Below are 14,068 nucleotides of genomic sequence, written 5' to 3'. Positions count from 1 at the left end.
AGACACAGGGTATCAGATTGGATAAAAAAGCAAGACCCATCAATATGCTGTCTGCAAGAGACTCAGTTTAGACCCAAAGACACCTCCTGATTTAAAGTGAGGGGGTGGAAAACCATTTACCATGCTAATGGACATCCAAAGAAAGCTGGGGTGGCAATCCTTAGACAAATTAGATTTTAAACCAGACTGTAATAAGAAATGAGGAAGGACACTATATCATACTTAAAGGTCTATCCAACAACAAGATCTAACAATTGTAAATATTTATGCCCCTAACATGGAAGCAGCCAATTATATAAGCCAATTAATAACAAAAGCAAAGAAACACATCAATAACAATACAGTAATAGTAGGGGACTTTAACACCCCTCTCACTGAAAAGGACAGATCATCTAAGCAGAAGATCAACAAGGAAATAAGGACTTTGAATGACACACTGGACCAAATGGACTTCACAGATATATTCAGAACATTCCATCCCAAAGCAACAGAATACACATTCTACTCTAGTGCCCATGGAACATTCTCCAGAATAGATCACATCCTAGGTCACAAATCAGGGTTCCACTGGTACCAAAAGACTGGGATCATTCCCTGCATATTTTCAGACAAAACAATGCTTTGAAACTGAAACTCAACCACAAGAGGAAAGTTGGAAAGAACTCAAATACATGGAGGCTAAAGAGCATCCTACTAAAGAATGAATGGGTCAACCAGGAAATTAAAGAAGAATTAAAAAAATTCATGGAAACAAGGGAAAATGAAAACACAACTGTTCAAAATCCTTGGGATGCAGCAAAGGCAGTCCTAAGAGGGAAGTACATAGCACTGTGTTCTATACATTTAAAAAACTTGGATCAGCAGAACTGATTTTAAAAGATTAATCTAGGGGCAGAAGGTATGTTTGGGGAATGGAGTCTACATTCTTGTAAGTATCTCTTAAATAAAATTCTAGTTTTTAAAAATTCTCCCTGTGTCACACATGCTTTAATTGGTTTAACTCCATTTCAGATATTGACGGAAAAATGCCAAGTCAAAAGGTAAAGTAGTAGCTCTCTTCCCCCCCCCCACCCCGCCGCCAGCCTCTGAGTGTGGGTGTTCTCGATGCAGATAGGTGTGTTTGGAATCCATGTATTGTTAGTGACCCTTTGGGGGAGTCATTTAATCTGATGACTGGAACATTTTCACTTAGGGAAGGGGGGATAATCCCCAGCAATTCCACATTTTGGCCTCTGCCCCCCCCTAGTATTCTCCACCTCCACGGGACCTATTCCTTATTTGTCCATCTGCTTCAAGGCGGTTACAAATAGAGGTTTATGGCTGGCTGATCCACTCATGATGTGGATTGTTCAAGTGCAACAACTTGATTTTCGTATGGTAAAATTTCTAACACTTAGAAATTAAATCATGGCCAGGTCTTTCTAACCAGTGAAAGGGATCTGACATATTCTAAACCAGTGGTTGTACATGGTTTTACTTATCTTTTGAGGTATGGAAAATCTCCCCGTACACCGGGGGACACCCACCTTGTTGAGAGCTGATCACACTAAGAAATCGAAGCTGAAGGGTGGGCCTACATTTTAGCAAATTAGGAATATTAGAAACACAAGGCAATTTCTGTGAAGATAAAGTGGGTCCAACCTATTCATGCTAGCACCTTGAAACAGTTGAAATCTTAGCTAATGTTGTCCCTTCCATCCCGGTATTTAAAACGAAGACTCTCTGGAAGCCACTTTCATTGTCAATCTCTGCTATCACTACAAGTTCAAGGATTTAATCCATGTAAGTTTCATGGAATTCGAGTTCAAGCACTCTGGTCCAATTTCCCCATTTTATAGATTAGAGAAGCCTGGAGAAACCAAAGACCTGTCCAAGTTTTCCTTAGCAGGAGACTTAGGACTAACTCCGGACTCTTGGTTACACAATTCAGTGCTGTTTGCTATTAAACTATGCTGTTGAGGCTTATTTTCCAAGAGGCTGCCTCAGGGCTGACTTTAGTTGTAGCTCTCAAATACAATTCTGTTCAGTTACTAAATCAGCAAAATCATTCAATGCAATACCCGTATCTGGCTTTTGGGGGAAAGCTCTTGAGAGTGAGTTTCTGAATTATTTTTAAATCAGCTCAGGTGACAAGGAGTTAATAGCTAGAAACTGCTCTGTAGCTCTTCCTCTGAACTAAATGCTTCCTAAACTAGATGCCTCTTGATAGTAAGCCTTTGTGTTCAAACCAACAAATGCACTTTACCCATGGTTGTCTTTGGTTTCTGAGCTAATTTTCTATCACAGGTGCAAGATTTACTTTAATTATCAAGATGAACAGCTGAGGGGGTCAGCCTATTACCCATCTGGTCCTAATCCAGCCAGGAGGCCTTTCTGTGCCCCATGCCAATATTTCCAATTGTCAATGGCCCTGACTTTTCCTGTTGCTGGAGTTTTAATCTCATCTGCCAATTGTGGGGCTACCAACAGATTCCCTGGCCCCCTAAACACCTCCTCACTCTCCCCCTCCCAGATATTCCTGCAGACACACTCCCTTCATCAGGATCTCAAAATTGCAAGGTGTCACCACACACATGCCGTTCCAGACCACAGAGGCCCAGCAGTCCTCACAGGCATAAACCTCCATTCCTCATGCCCACTGGCCTCTCTCTAGCCGGGGGGACTTCCAACTGCCATCCCGGGAGGCTGAAACTCACACAGAGTGAAAGAGGAAGAGGGAAAAGGTGACCACAGAGCTTTGCTTTCCCCCTGCACAGTCTCAGAACATTCCTCATGCCCTCTCTGTGAACTGCAACAGCCTGTGGCTGGCACAGCCATTACTGGAAAGGATCAATATTTTCAGACATCTGAGAAAGAAGGAAGATCCCTGGTGTGCAAGATACTTAACAAGAGCAAGATAAAAGGTAGAAGTGATGGTATGTTGAATTTAAGATTCTGCCAAGAAATATTTTGTCTTAAATTGATATAGGTGACAAAACCACAAAAGAACTGGGTCTAATGCTCTTAAAGGTATTGGAAAGGCTAGTTTGTCCTACATTGTTTCAAAGGACAGGTCTAGGAGGGGAGAGTTACAGGAAACTCCCAGATGAAGACATGTCAGTCATGTTGAATACTTCACTGAAGCTACTTAAGCAGAGACTTGGTTGCTCTGTCAGAGGTTTCTCTGGAACGTTCTTACTCCCTCTGTGGTTCCTTCTAGCTCTATGGTTATGAGACACAAGAAAGCCAAATGAAGGACCCAGAACTTTCAACCCCCTCCCACACTGCTGCGGCCAACAAATCTTACCTGCTATGCAATCAGCCCCTCTCACTGCTCATTTATTAATGTGAGGGTGATCTTCACATGCAGGAGCCACTTCTAAGGTCTCCCATAGAAGCCCCAGGCCTCCATGGTTGATTGTCCATGCGATTAGAGGACCATTAAAATGCCTTTTAAAAATGTTACTAAAAAAAATAATAAAACCATTACTGAATACCCACTATCTCTAATATGCAGATAGAAGACAGTAATCATAGACTCAAAGTCACAGCCAAAATGTGGTGGTGGGGCCAAAGCCTAGGCCCCTGTTGTGCCCAAACTGGGCCCCCACCCTGCTTCTGCTCTGCTTATCTTATGTGTTGAAGTAACACTGAAGATTATGCTTGAAAGAGAAGGTTAAAAATGAATGAGCAACTCTAACTCCTTCATTTAACAGATGAGAACATTGGGGTGAAATGTTCAGCTATCACTAGTGAGGTGAAATCACATGTCCAAGGTCACACTACTAGCAGGTAGCAAAATGACGGCTCGTCTCGGTCCTCTTGCCACCTCCATGTGCTGATTTTCAAAATGCTTCTCAATCTTAAGTGACAGCATGTGCGTGGAAGTTCCCTAGATGAGGAAGGACGAAACTTGAACAAGCAGTGATTCTTGGGGGCTTGTCAGAGGGACACCCTTGTTGGGCTGGAGCCCAGCTGCAGATCATGTCAACTACGGTTCTTAGGTTGGATCTCAATCGCTCCTGACTGTGGTGTATTATTCTAAATGTCTTTGTAGAGAGCCAAGCAGACCATCTGTTGTCTGGAGGTACAAGATTCAAGTGGTGGACGAAGCTGTTGTGCTCAGATACAATGAGACATGTGAGACAAAGATGAGGATGGAGCCCACGGGCGTCAGAGAGGAGGACACGCTCATTCCACATGTGTGGAAAGAGCAGGGCACAAATGGGGGAAAAAGGCTTTTTTACTTGGAAAAGGCTTTTGGAAGCTACGTGGAAGTCACGTTGGTGGGGAGATATGCCCGGGATGCCGCTGGTACACAGTCCCTTATGGGCCACACGTAGTCGGTCCCAGTCCTTTGTCTCTACCACCTAAATGGTGCTTGTTCATCCACTTTTCTCTCTCCTAACGACCACAGCCTATGTTAGGCCTTTATCACCTCCCACCATTGCTGAGGCGGCTCCCAGCCAGCGCTCCTGCCTTCAGTCTGGCCCCCTCTGATCCATTCTCTACGCGGCAAATCTAATCACACCTCTGCCAGCCGAAGATGCTTCAGTGGCTCTGAGGCAGAGACAGTTTATCAGGAAGCTAATGAAACTTGAGGTGCATGGGCACAGGCCTCTTTCAAGGCTCTGAACTGACCTTTTGTGCCATAAATACAAATCAGGGATTTCTTAAAGAGGGCCCCAGAAGTGTATACGCTTCTGGCCCCACAAAACTTAGGTCCGCTCTTGCGATAACTCACCCTTTCGGTATGGTGCATACAAGTCCTGGGCATAGGATCCTTTCTTTCCTCAACTGTACCTGCCTACTCCACTGCAGTTTATTCATACACTCCAGCCACAGTCAAGTTTCATCTCCTCAGAAGTGCCATGTTCGGGAGCCTGGGCAGCTCAGTCAGTTAAGCGTCTGCTTTCGGCTCAGGTCATGATCCTGGGGTCCTGGGATCGAGCCCCTCATTGGGCTCCCTGCTTAGCAAGGAGTCTGCTTCTCCCTCGCCCCCCCCCCTCCCGCTTGTGATCTCTCTCTCTCTCTCAAATAAATAAAATCTTAAAAAAAAAAAAGTGCCATGTTCTTTCATTTGTGGGCAATTTCAAATATATCTCCCTCACTTAGAACCCTTCCTGGCCCCCTCTTCCCTTAGCTCACTACTACCCAGGTATCAGGCTATGTCCCAAGACCTCTGGGAAGTCTTCATTGACTCCCTAACCTGGATTTCTGAGGTACTCCCAGAGCATCTCGACCTCCCCCTAGAGGAGGCTTGATCACACTACACTGTCATTGCCAAGTGACTTATATGTACCCCTACTGGATTGTATGCTCTATGGAGGCAGTGACATTGTCTTTCTAGTTGGCACTAATACCTGGTGACCAGTAATAGGGGATCAATAAATATTTTTTGAATGAATAAACATCAGACCTTCACTTCTAATGCTGGTCATGCAACATATAATTAGGCTGAATACTCCCCGTTTGGACAAAAGAGCAATTTTCTTTTTTTATACTTTTGATAGCATAAAACTTAGCTGTGAAGAAAGTTCTTAGAATTTTAAGTATTCCTTTGAAATTGGCTGTTCACAGAAATAGAACAAACAATGCTAAAATTTGTTTGGAACCACAAAAGATTCAAACTGAAGCAATCTTGAGAAAGAACAAAGTTGAAGGCATCACACACCCTGATTTCAAGCTGTATTACAAAGCTACAGTAATCAAAACAGTATGGTTTTGGCATAAAAACAGACACAAAGATCAATGGAACAGAATAGAGAGCCCCAAAATAAACGCATGCATATATGTCAATTTATGACAAAGGAGCCAAGAATACACAATGGGGAAAGGACAGTTTCTTCAGTAAGTGGTGTTGGGAAAACTGTACAGTCACAGACAAAAATGAAACTAGACCACTGTCTTACATCATACACAAAAATTAACTCAACATGGATTATAAAAACTTGAATGTAAGAACTGAAACCATAACGCTCCTAGAAGAAAGCATAGATGGTGAGCTCCTTGACATTGGTCTGGGCAATGATTTTTTTGGATTTGACACCAAAAGCAAAGGCAACAAAAGCAAAAATAAAAAGTGGAGACTACACCAAACTACAAAGCTCTGAATAGCAAAGGAAACTCATCAACAAAAAGGCAACCTACTAAATGGGAGAAAATATTTGCAAACTATATATCTGATAAGGCATTAATATCTAAAACAGATAACAAACTCAAACAACTCAATTAAAAAATGGGCAGAGGACCCGAATAGACATTTTTTCTAAAGAAGACAAACAGATGGCCACCAGATACGTGAAAAAAATGCTCAACATCATTCATCATCAGGGAGATGCAAATCAAAACCACAATGACATATCACCTTATGTCTATTAGAATGGTAACTGTGGAAAAGACAAATAACAAGTGTTGGCAAAGATGTGGAGAAAAGGGAGGCTTCATGCACTATTGGTGGGAATACAAACTGGTGCAGCCACTCTGGAAAACAGTATGGAGGTTCTTCAAAAAATTAAAAATGGAATTACCATATAATCCAGCAATTCCACTTCTGGGTATTTATCTGAAGAAAACAAAACATGAACTCGAAAAGATATCTGCACTCCATGGTTATTTCAGCACTATTTATAATAGCCAATATATGGAAACAACTTCAGTGTCCATAATGGATGAATGGATAAAGAAAAATATATACAATGGAATATACACACATACATAATGGAATATTATTCAGCCATATTATTTGCCATTTGTGATAACAGGTATGGACCTTGAGGGCATTGTGCTAAGTGAAATTTAAGTCAGAGAAAGACAAATGCTGTATGATCTCAATTATATGTGGAATCTGAAAAACAAAACAAAACAAAACACCAAGATAGGACAGATTGGTGGTTGCAGAGGTGGAGGTGTGTGGGTAGGTGAAATGGGTGAAGGTGGTCAAAAGGTACAAACTTCCAGTTATAAAATAAGTAAGTCCTGGGGATATAAGGTACAGCATGGTGACTATAGTTAATACTACTGTATTGCATATTTGAAAGTTGCTAAGACAAGTATATCTTAAAAGTTCTTATCACAAGAAAAAAGTTTTTGTAGTTAAGTATGGTGACAGATGTTAATCAGACTTACTGTGGTGATCATTTTGCAATATATACAATTGCTGAATCATCATATTGTACACCTGAAACAAATATAACACAAGTTATATGTCAATGATACCTCAATAAAAAAAGAAAGAAAATTCGCTGAATATAATAAAAAGAGTTGGTTTGTTGGGGGGGGATTATAAACTTATGACTAAAACTTTATTCATTTATAGATCAAATAGTAAAGCACTAAACTGTTTATTCCCACTCTATGCAAGTGTCTAGAACAGAGGAAGTAGACTTTAGTTAAAAAGAGAAAGTTTGGGGTGCCTGGCTGGCTCAGTCAGAAGAACATGCAACTCTTGAAATCCAGGTTGTGAGTTTGAGCCCCATGTTGGGCGTAGAGATTACTTTAACTAACTAACTAGCTAACTAACTAAAAAGAGAGAGAGAGAGAGAGAGAAAGTTCAAACTCTTACTATAAAGATGGCTTTTTCAGAAGAAAAAATGAGCTGGTTTGGAAAAAACCCACCTTGTATCATGTGAGTGATCTGAAATAAAGATGGAATGGATTCTTTTCTTTTGATTGCCTTTAGCTTAAAACTGAAGAGACAGTTCGGAATTCTGAAAGAAAAACAAGTTGGGTCAGGGGGATGGGAGAAATAAAGGCAACTTTTGGGATGATTTAAGTAAGTCTAAATCAATTTGTAGAATACAGTGTAATTATTAAAATGTGTAAATTTAATCACTGAGAAAATATTTCAGATAACATTCCAAAGAGAAAATTTATAGCCCAAATGAAGGCTTTGTAAGTTAATGAAGAACCAGCATATTAGAGGAATAAACATCAGACTGAGGGAAGAACCTCTCACTAAATCTCCCAAAGCCAAATTTTCTCATTTCTAAGATGGAGTTGAACTAGATAATAGTAATCACTAATACTTTATGTCAACTAGTATGGATTGGCTTGTCCAACATTTAACCTTCTAGAATGCTTTCTTGAACAGGAGGCTAGAAGCAAAAAATACACCCCTCCAAAAAAGAAAAAAAAAAAATCCCCAAATACCAGATTTCTTTGAAGCTAAAATTTTAGATATAAGTTCTTACCAATCAGATGCACCCACATGATACTTGAATTCAAAAAGGAGTCCAATGGGGGAGAACACATGGCATCCATTCTGTTCGTGTATATTGTGTAGCAAAAGCAGCTGCCAGATTCTTCAAGCAACTGCCGCCATGTTGTGGCATGAGCAGCAAGTCCTTGGCCCAGCCCTGGGGCGGTGGTTGTTCTTCCTAGTTCAGTCTGGAGTCAGCTTCCTCGGTCTTCCCAGTGATCCTCTCAGCAACTTAATAGCTAGAACTAAATCCTTCCTGGAGGGAGTTCTGTTTTCTGCAAGTCCTAGGAAGTAGGGGGGCCAAGGCCGTTCAAGAGTGTTACTGTCATGGAAGTTCCAGCGCAGCTCACTGAGCAGGAATTATCATGACTTGCATCTTACAGATGAGAAAACTGAGGTGCACGGTAACCTGCCCAGGACCTACACTCTGATTCATCACTCTCTATGCCTCCCCAGCTAGATGATTCCAAGAGTGGTTTCAAATCTGAAGTTCTGACTCGAATCATCTGGATCCTGGGATGGAATGGTGATATAAAATTATGAATCAATGACTGGAGGAAATTTCAGGTCCTAACATTCCCAGAAACAATCCCAGATTATTTCAGACATGGGACAGCTTACACATGATACCAGCAGGCAGTGGCCTTGGGGACCATGAGTTTTTCTTTTCAGAGGCTGTGTGGCAGGTAGGCCAGCAACGTAGTGCAGGCTCTTGGTGGCTCTTTATGTCTGGAGTACGAGGTGGACAAATGAGTTTGTGTGGTCACTGTAGGCAATCATTTAAAAGCAAAAGGCAGACATCTTCCTTTCCCATGAAGAATTCATCTTTTTAGTACCAATAAGCTCTTGGACCAGTGTGTTCACAGATGAACAAAGAGAGAGGATAGATGTTAATCTTTTCTGTTTTCTAGAAAGGAAAAATAAGGGAGCTCTAGTAGATGACAGCCTGGAAGTTTACACTTAATTGCAGTTTTATAATTGTTCCTTGCTTTTTTTTTCCAAACAAAAATATTTATTGAACAATCAGATCCTCTGAGTATGTGTAATGTTTGCCAGGTGTGGGGGTTCACTTATGGGAAATTTTTCCTTCTGAATTCCTTTATTCCATTCATTCACTTACTCATTAAGAATGGTGAGCGTAAGAGCATGGGTCTTGCTAGCAGACAGGGTTTGAGTCTTGGCTCTCCCAACTGAATGTGTGCTTTGCACAAGTTAACTCTCTCAAGCCTCTGCTTCCTTATTTCAAATACGAGAATACTTACAGTGCTTTTTCACGGGATTGCTATGAAGATCCAGTATGATCACACAGAATACTTCATTTTAAAAATGAAGGTTCCTACTTAATGAAGGATATTACTGTTTATTAAACACCTACCATGTCAGCCACAGTGCTGTGCACTTGGCATCTAAGATGAATAAATGTGTCTGGAGAAAAGAGATATATAAATAAATAAATGCAATGGGGCGCCTGGGTGGCTCAGTTGGGTCAGTGTCTGACTCTTGATTTTGGCTCAGGTCGTGATCTCAGGGTCATGAGATGGAGCCCTGAGTTGGGCTCTGTGCTCAGCATGAAGTCTGCTTGAGATTCTCTCTTGCCCTCTGCCACTCCCCCAACTCATGCATACTCTCTAAATAAATAAATAAATAAATAAATAAATAAATAAATAAATAAATAAATAAATAAAATCCTTAAAAAATAAAGAAATGTAAAAAAGTATGAAGCGGCTTTGCAGTTTATGGTGGGAGTGAACAAATGAGGATTTGATTAATTCTATTTGGGGCAAGATTGATCAGAAAATGATCAATGTTTTCCTTTAGCAAAATCTAAGGAAAATGATTAGCATCTAAGGTCATTGGATGTAGTTCTATCTCTGGGATGAGAGAAGATGGACATTATGAACCCTGGAGGTCCAGACTGTGTGGATCCTTTGGGAGTTACAAACATGCTGGCAACACTCTTCACTGGCTTCCTATCCACATGTGAACACATTTCAATCACTTCTGTGTCCTAATCTTCTTGCCCTTCATAGCCAAACTTCTTGAAAGATTCCCTCCCATTCTCACCATTAAACATTGCCGGCTAATTTCAACCCTGGACACATCAGTAGAACTACTCTCATCATGGTCTTGATAATATCCATATTGCTAAAGCAGGTGGAAACGTCTTAGACCTCATCTTAACTGATTAATATTTGATATTATTGTCCATTTTCTCCTCTTTGAGACACTCTTTCCCTTGGCTTCCATGATAGCACTTTATACTTTTCATTGCCTTCCTACCTCTGGCTACTACTTTTAAGTCCCTATGGAGTGTTCCTCTTCTACTCATCCCTTTTGTCCTGGATTGGCCCTTTTATCTACACAACCTTGGATGATCTCATCTACTCTTGTGACTTTAGCTACTATCCAATGACCCTCACATCTCCAGCCCAATTCCCTTCCTGTACTCTTGGACATCTCAGCATGGATAATTACAAAACTAATTACAGAATACGTATATATTCTGTTTTTAATTTATCTAAGGTGTTAGTAGTTAACTAAGCTAGAAGTAACTTCCAGTTTAAGACAGTCATGCCCACTGTAATTCAAACTGCTCTTTTCTTCACAGGCATCATTTCAAAGGTCTCCAAGATGGAGTATCATCCTCAAACAACAACTTTTAAAAGGTCATGATCGAATATTCTTATTTTAGGGATAAGGATAACATATAACATTTTTCACCTTAAATAACCAAAGCAACATTAAATAATTCCAAAATACACACTTTACGATAACATCAAACACACTCAAACACCTTCACTAAAATAAGAGATGCCTGATAAATATCCCTCAATCCTCCCTTAACTTACTTGGATTTTTCTCAGGTCAGGCTTTTTTCATTATCATAATTTAAGATAGCAAGCAGTATATGACAACTAAATGCTGTATAAAATGATTCTATTTTAGTTGATCTGAAATTACCTCCTTTTTCAGTTCCACATTTAACTCATTCATTCAGCAAATACTATACACCAACCAATAGTATCTGGAAGTATTTTGCATGCTGGGGGTATAGTGTTGAACAAGGCAAGGCCTGTGTTCTCAATCTAGAAGGAGAAACAAATACATAAATAAATAAGACAAAAAATTGATTATAAGTACAAAGAACTAAAATATGATAGTGACTGAATATATAGTTACTTTTAAATAGGTCATAGGAAAAGGACTCTTTGAGATGTTTTTAAAAACTTTTTATTATGAAAATTTTCAAACATATTCTAAACAGAGCGAATATTGTAATATTCCTCCACTACCTATCACCTAGCTTAGTCGATTAGTAACATTATGCAATTCTTATTTTATCTACTCTCTTGCCTTTTTTTTTTTTTGCAAAAGTATTTTAAAACAAATTCCAGAAATCTTATCATTTCATCCATAAAGAGTTCAGTATCTACTGATAGGAAATTTCAAAACACCATATAACCTTGAGGTGCCTGGCTGGTTCAGTCAGTGGAACATGTGATTCTTGATCTCTGGGTTCATGTTGGGGGTAGAGTTTGCTTAAACAAACAACCCCTCCCAAAGCCCCACATAGCCACAGTTATCATACCCAACTAAACTATCATGTGATATGTAGTCTCATGGCTCCTCATTTGGTCTCAAAACTATAATTTTTTTTCCAAATTAGGTTCATACATTGTTGCTAAGATTCATATTTCAATAGGAGTTGCAAAAAGACAATTTCCTAATACTGAATTTGTTTCTTCATTTATTAGCTATGACTCTTCTATACAAAAAAAAAGAACTCTTTGGTTACCCTGAAATATAGAATGGTACAGGAAAGACAGATGGATGCTTGATTCTTTTGATACATTTTCAATTATCAATCTGAAGAGGTGACATTTAAGCTGAAATCTAAATATCAAAATATAGCTATGCAAGAATTAGGAGAAATAGCATTTCAGGAACAGAGAACAGTTAGGGAAAAGGCCTTAAGGTAGGAAAGATCTTAGCATGTTTACAGCCTAAAAAGGAAGTCGTTTTGGCAGGAGGGGAGTGAAAGGGCCAGAGTTAAATGAGGCAAGATTGAGACTTAGTTTGGATCACATCATGCCTTTACAGCCAGGGTAAAAGGGTTGACATTTTATAATGAAAGAGGTGAGAAATCAGTGGAGGGTTTGCATTTTTAAAAGAGAACTCTGCTGTATGGGGCAGTAGACTATAGGTAGACAAAGTGAAAGGTGAGAGGCCAGATGCTAAGAAGAGGCCTAGGGGCAAGATGGTAACAGCTGAACTAGAGTGATAATAGAGCAAAAGTGGGAAGGGGAAGTCAACACTCTGCATTAGCCATCTTAAATTTAATCTGTCTCCAGGCCATCCATGTATAAACGTGGAAAAGTCACATAGGCAACTGGACATATGTCCCTAAATTTCTGGAAGACTTGGGACTAGAAATATGATTTCTGAGTTAGTGACATATGAATTGTATTTCATGATTGACAAAAAAAGGGAAGGGGCTGAGAACAGAGCCCTGGGGTACATGAGCATCTAAAAACAAGAAGAATGTACAGTGGTTATGCAGAGATTGCACAGATACTGCACCTAGTATGTCCTCCCTCCTTAGAAAGTAATAGAACACATGCATATACTATGTACCAGCTAAAAATCATGTATCATTCTTGCAGCTAGTTTTAGGCCAAAGGAACAGGAGTGCAAGTGATGTAAGCGACTTCTGAGTCATCCCAGTAAGGGAAAAGGGTGTGTTCCCCTTCCTTTTCCCTCCTTCTACTGACTGGAATGGAAATATGCTGTGAGCCATCTTGGACCATGCAGACTAGGGCATCTAGAAAGGACAGAGCAATAAACTAAAAAGAGTCTGAGTCACAAGGATTACCTTGTGGTAAGTGCAGCCACACTAACCTCTCCTTTACTCGAGTCACTGCTCTTTTCTGTCTCTGTTACACAAAGTAGCAGAACCTATATTCTAATTCAGAGTCCAATCATTTTGTGAGCCGATAAATATCTCTGAACCTACAAAACTGAGGACCACACTGTGAATTTCTGGTAACTTCATAATATGCCAGTGCTCACGGTACTGAATGATTTAATTTTCTACTCATCCTAATTAGACTGTGACAAACCCAAGGGAGTAGTCAGGCAATAGAATCAGTGTGTAAAGAAAGAGCATGTACCAAGGAGGCACAAGGGTCCCTTAGAAATCAGACTGTAATTTATTTACTTTAACTTAAAGAGCCCTGGATTTGAGGAGTCCAGAACTGCGGATGAGAAATAAAGCCACACCTCTCTTTTACAGTATTTGGACTGCTGGAAATCCCTAGAAGTCAACTAGGTTTACAAGCAGTTTGGTGGTCAGAGACAAATTAACGGGATTGATTTTTAAAATATAATTTCAAAGTTATAAAAGGTAAAAGTAGTTCCTATTTCCACAGAAACACAATTCTTTTGTTAATAATTAATTCTTAAATATTTCATGCACACTAGAACAGATTTGCTTTAGATAAGGCAATAAGGTATTTTCATGTCATTTGCATATTAGTTTTGGTTAGTTTGCATCTTTTCATTATTTTTATTGTGTTCTATTATGTCCACATTTCACAAGAAATAAACCAAGACTCAAAAGTACTTCACTGAAATGTAAAAGCACAAGGAGGCAAATACTACAACTCAGCATAATGCTATAAATGTAAAAAATACTAAACAGGATTCCACTGAGAATCTAAAATGTGAATCTGTACAGTAGGACAAATAAATTTGTGTGTGTGATGATTTCTGCATAAACAGCTGAAAAGAACAGAAATTAGAAACTGTGACGACAATCACGTGAAGACTGGATTTTTTTTTTAGGACCACTGGCCTTATTCTCATTGGCATGAAGGCATTTAAACTTTC

Source organism: Neomonachus schauinslandi, chromosome 4, assembly GCF_002201575.2.
Source record: "Neomonachus schauinslandi chromosome 4, ASM220157v2, whole genome shotgun sequence".
Lineage (NCBI taxonomy): Eukaryota > Metazoa > Chordata > Mammalia > Carnivora > Phocidae > Neomonachus > Neomonachus schauinslandi.
Note: the sequence above shows the minus strand (reverse complement) of the source record.